Below are 6,000 nucleotides of genomic sequence, written 5' to 3'. Positions count from 1 at the left end.
AGAGTATATATATATATAAATGGGCCTTAAACACAGAACAATGTGAAGCTTCATTCACAGTACGAGAGGCGCTAATTACGACTTGTCTGAGACATAGTAGTTCACCCGTCAGGAAGCTTGCCAGCTCACTCTGTGGTGATGGTCGCACGTGGAGCTGGGATGGCCTCGTGGCGGCCCAGCTCCCGGAGGGCATTTCCAGCAATCTCCCACCCAGCGGCTCTTCTGAAGATCGCCCTCTGACTACAACCAGGTACATGGGCGAGCTCATTCACGGACAGATGGCAACCATCTGAGGCCTGGGGCGGGTGGCCGAGAGAATAACGGATGAGACGTGGGCCAGCTGGGGTATCAGGCAGCTGAACCAGAACAGAGAGAACATATCCAGGAAAAGAGCAAGTGTCTGTGGGGCAGGGAAGGAGGGGCAATAAGAAAAGAAATGCATTTGCTGACTTCTGGAGAACAAGATAGAGACATTCTCCATTAGTATGTGGAAACACTGCCCAGTTGTAAAATGTACGAAAAAGCTACTGTAATCGAGCAGTGTGATAGCAGCTGGAGGACAGACGTACAGATAAGGAGAACAGAACTGAGAATCTAGAATGAGCCTTCATATTGAAGTCCGTTCATTTTTTTTTTAAGATTTTATTTATTTATTTGAGAGAATGAGAGAGAGAGAGAGAGCACATGAGAGGGGGGAGGGTCAGAGGGAGAAGCAGACTCCCCGCCGAGCAGGGAGCCCGATGCGGGACTCGATCCCGGGACTCCAGGGTCATGACCTGAGCCGAAGGCAGTGGCTTAACCAACTGAGCCACCCAGGCGCCCTGAAGTCCATTCATTTTGACAAGGGTGCCAAGATCATTCAGAATGAATGATAATGGGAGATAATGAATGATAATGAAGAATAATCTTTTCAACAAAGTGGTGGGAGCAAGTGTATGCCAAAGAACGAAGGTGGACCCCTTCCTCACACCACACACAAGAGTTAACCCAAAATGGACCAAACACCTCAATGTATGAGCTAAAACTATAAACCTCCTGGAAGGAAATACAGATGTAAATTATGATCTTGGGCAAAGCCTTCTTAAATACCAAGAGGACACACAACAAAGGAAAAATAAAGGCTTTTGTGCTTCAAAGGATACCATCAAGGTTGACGACAACCCAAAGAGTGGAGAAAATATTAGTGAATCTTATGCCTGGGCGGGGCACGTATCCAGAGTATAAAAAGAATCCTCACACCCCAACAATAAAAGGACTAAGAATACAAGAATGCAATCAGAAAAGAACAAAGAGGGGTGCCTGGGTGGCTCAGTCAGTGAGGCGTCCGATTCTTATCTTGGCTCAGGTCATGATTTCAGGGTTGTGAGTTCAAGCCCTGTGTTGGGCTCTGTGCTGGGTGTAGAGCCCACTTAAGAAAAACAAAAACAAAAACAAAACGAAGACCCTAAGTAGGCATTTCTCCAGGGAAGATGTGCAAATGTCAATGAGCTAATGAAAGGATGACTAACCATCAGGGAAAGGAAAATCAAGGGCGTCAGAAGATCACTGGGTGCCCACCAGACCAGCTCCAATGACGCAGGCAGATGAGGACCAGCGCTGGTGGAGGACCCGGGACCTCACCGCTGCTGGGGGGACAGCAGCCGGTGTGGCCACTCAACCAGTGCTGAACTTTACACATAGAGCTACTGCATCCCAGCAAGTCCACCCCCTGCTCATGCCCAAGAGAAAGGAAAACACATGTCCACACCAGAACATGTGCAAGAACGTTCCGGTGGTATCGTCCATGACGTCTGAAAGGTGGACCATCGCCGAAGGGAGAAAACGCGGTCTGTCCACAGAAAAGGAGCACGGTACCAGTGTGTGGTGCCACACGGATGAGCCCGGAAGCCTCGTGCTCTGCGAAGGATGCCACCCCAGAACACCACCTGCCATCACACTAGGATGAGGCGTCCGGAACCGGCCAAGCTGCGGACAGAAAGTAGATTCTCGGTTGCCTGTGGCTGGGAGGCCACCGGTGGCCCCGGGGAGCGGCTCCTGACGGTGTGGGGTTGCTCCGGGTGAGGACAACGCTCTAACACGGACCGTGGTGATGGCCGCACCGTCCTATGAACAGTACAACCCACTGAACCGCACACTTGAAATGAGTACACTGAATGGGATGTGAATTATGGCTCAAGACAGCTGTGAACACAAATGAAACCGGTTACTGAGGAGGAGTGGAGGGTCAGGGTGGAGGAAGGATGAGACGGGATGACATGGCTCAACACAGGGTTTGAATAGGAATCATGAGAATGTTCTACAGATTCAAACACCAAAATCAAACTGACAAGGATGCGAGAAGACTCAAACTGAATGCAAACCAACCGATGAGCCCAGCTGCCCTTCAAGTAACGACCCCGATCATCTCGCGGGGAGGAGGCTGGATTCAGCCAGCTTCCAGGAGACGCCCTCAGGCCGAAGAACAGCACCCCGCAAACTGCTCGCCCTGCTGGGAGGTTTGGTCTTTGTAGTTGTACAGGGAAGCGATTCCGAGCCTGTCTGAGCGATGAGTCATTCAGTGATGATGCTGTGAAGCCGTTCTCACTGCACAAGACGGGGGACAGGCTGACGCTGCGGTCAGGAGGGTCTAGAAGTCGTGACGGTCTACACACAATGAGCACATCTCATCTCTTGATTTCTTTTTTTTTTTTAAGGGCATGGTTTTGTTTTTTTTTTTTAAGATTTTATTTATTTATTTGACAGAGACAGCGAGAGAGGGAACACAAGCAGGGGGAGTGGGGAGAGGGAGAAGCAGGCTTCCCGCCGAGCAGGGAGCCCGATGCGGGGCTCGATCCCAGGACCCTGGGATCGTGACCTGAGCCGAAGGCGGACGCTTAACGACTGAGCCACCCAGGCGCCCCTCATCTCTTGATTTCTAAGTACCAACCCTCACTAAAAAGAACCAGGGTCCTTGGAGAGATGGCTGAATCCAATACAGGGACAATACAAAGAAGGGACATCCTGTTGCAACAGAAAGGACGGAAGTGGTCAAAAGCAAGGACAGGGCAAACGAAAGGACACTGGGACTGGTGCTCGCAAATCTGGGGCATTCTGAGCATCGGAATGTACAAGAACGTTCGTCGAGCCATAAGCTACTGTAACCAAAGTTAGAGCATAAAGAATCTACAAACCCGTATTGACAATAAACACTACACGGGAAGAAGGTAAGACTTGTCTTGACAACAGTTTCCAGCTAACGTAGAAGGAATCATGGCGTCCGAGGAGTAACAGTTGGCCGGCGTCACAGAGAGCTACATCGGCGGGCGGTGCTGCGGAGACCAGGGCTTACACGCTCCCGACCCATCTCCACATGCGACCCTTTGTGACACAGGGAAAATACTAGCCGAGCAGTGGAGAAACCAGACAAGCCCCCATCCGGGGACCACAGTTAACATTACCAGTCAGGGGCCGACAGTTTGGGGTATCCGGACCTGATACCCCAAAACAGCAACATTTACTTGTTTTCCAGCCAAAAATGTGTAACCTGAATCCGATCCTGACAACACATCAGGCTGAGGGACATCATTCCTCAACCGTATCAGAGCAGGCTGGGCAGGTGGCAAGGGTGTGTGGGGCCAGCGTCAGAGCCGGGACAGAAACGGGAGAGCCCGTCACGTGTTCGCTGCCTTACGTTTCTCGGGTTGGTCGCTACCGCCGTCCCTTCAGAGGAGACCCGTATTTGGGGGCAGCACACCCACAGCTCAGGGATAAAGCGATGTGCAGGGAAGCAGGGAGAAGGAGGGACAGGACACGCTATGTTCCCAACATACACACCCTCGCCAGGGGAGGGAGGGAGGCGGGTGTTGGGGAAGGTGTGCAACACCGCAAATACAGAGCAGCAAGATGCTGAGGGGACGCTGTACACAAAGTGACAGAAGGCCTCAGCTGCCCAGGCTGACGACGAGGGTTCGGCCACATGGGACGGTGTCGCCCTCAGCGGGCTCTGGGCTCCTGGCCGGCTCCAGAACGAACGGTGTGGTTTCTCTCTGCCTCTGCACGCTGGCCCTCGGGCCACCCTGAAGGGACACTACCAGGCTCTGGATACCCTGGAGTCAATTCCAGAACATTCTGCGTTCCGAGTCATTAGAAGACAGAAAACAGATGCCCGGATTCCTCCCAGCGCCGTATTCTAGACAAGATCAGGCAAGACAACCCGCACTAGAGTATATTCTAGTTCCCGACCAAGGGGAAGAGCTACTTAAAAACAGTTTTCGAATCAGTAGGCCCTGCCGTGAGAGCAAACGGTAAACGTGGAGGTGAAGTGAGAGTTTGGGCGTCATGTGTTTGCTTACCTACAGGGGGCCTGAACTCTCGCTCCTGACATCAGTCTGACGGGCGGCGGCAGCACGGGCCGGGCGCCCATGGGCTCCGGGCGGCCGCGTCTGCTGCCCGGGGCCTGCCAGAGCCCACGCCTGCCTCCCGCCTGGCCCGCGAGCTCATGGGAACTCAGCTGGAAGGGACAGCAGGGCGTGGGCGGGAAGCAAGCGCCTGGTTCGGGGGCCCTGAGCACGGAGGTGTTCTGATCGCGACACCAGGGCAGCCCTCCGGCTCGAGGTCGGCCCCACCCGCCCGCACCTCGTCCCGGGTGAGGGGCTGTGTGTCCTTCCTGCTGAAGCACGGGGTTGGCGGCCCACGCACCTGTCAGGACTTCTAACTGGTGCCGAGTCCGTGCCAGCCTGAGCAGGAGACTACTGCTGGGAAGGGACCCACTGCTACACGGGACACCTGACAGGTGGCCGGCAAGTCAGGTGACCTCTCCACGTCCGACTGCGAGAAGGCAGAACGAGGCAGGCCTCTCCGCTTTGCTTCTATCCGTACAGTGTGCACAGGATGGAATAAAGGGAAGGCTGCTCGCCTCGTAGAACACTGAGCCACAGGTAACAATACTTCAGTGAACCACCATGCCATCGGACGGACACGTGGATGCCAACACCCGCGGGGCAGAGAAGTCTGGCGGACCCCGCCTCCACGGGCCCCCGGAGGCATGAGACCCTCCTGCAGCTCAGCCAGCTTTCAGTTCCCCACCAGGAATGTCCTTGCCGGGCGCTCTTGAGCAAGGCTGGTGCTGCTCGCCACCTCTCCACCCTGCCTCGTCTGGAACGCTCCGTCAGCCCGCGTTCGTGAGCACCTGCTCGCCGACGGGACCCTTCTGGACGGCCGCCTCAGGGCCCTGGGTCTGCGCACTCCCTGGCTCACTGCTGCTGAGTAGCTGTCCCACGCCCGGCCCTGCGGGACGCGGACGGACAGACACAGACCCCGCTCTCACCGACGAGGCCGCCGGTGAACCCGGGCTGTTGCTAAACCGGCTGGCAAGGACCAGCCAGGGAGCCTCCCACATCGAGCTGAACCTCAGCTCTGACACCAGCAGTAGGCCCACGTGTGCACGTGGCTGTGTCCCAGCCACGTCTCCCACCAGCAGGTCAGGATCCCGAGCTGCCTTCAGTCGTCTGCGCCAACCGTGAGGCACTGTGGGTTACGTGGCCCAGCGCCCAGCAGCGGCACGGAGCGGCAGCCATGGGCGGCGTGCGGGGCGCTCTGAGGGGACCCTGGGGTCTGCGCGGAGAGACGGCGGGAGCACGGCCTCCCTGCCTGCAGGGCGCTCAGGAACGCAGATGCGCAGGGGCGGAAACAGAGACAACGTGCTCTACCCCCTTGGCCTGGTTTCCCCCTTTTGAAAACCACAGCATGGCTACCAAGAGAAAGTGCAGGGCCACGCAATAATGATTTGTAACCCCCACGTCAAGGCCACGCTGGAGAGCCCGCGTCCTCGCTAAGGGCACCTGTAACAGGAGAGTCCAGGCTCATGCTGCCAGATCCTCCAATTTCTCGAGATTCCAGAATTTCTGTCTGCTGTGTGTGCTCTCCCAGCTCAGCACCTGCCCTCCCTCTCCGCGGACGATGCATGAGTCACACCGGCCGCCCCGGGCTCTGCAGGGGCCTCTCCCTCGGCAGCCTCACCCA

The sequence above is a fragment of the Neomonachus schauinslandi genome, chromosome 2, assembly GCF_002201575.2.
Source record: "Neomonachus schauinslandi chromosome 2, ASM220157v2, whole genome shotgun sequence".
Classification (NCBI taxonomy): Eukaryota; Metazoa; Chordata; class Mammalia; order Carnivora; family Phocidae; genus Neomonachus; species Neomonachus schauinslandi.
Note: the sequence above shows the minus strand (reverse complement) of the source record.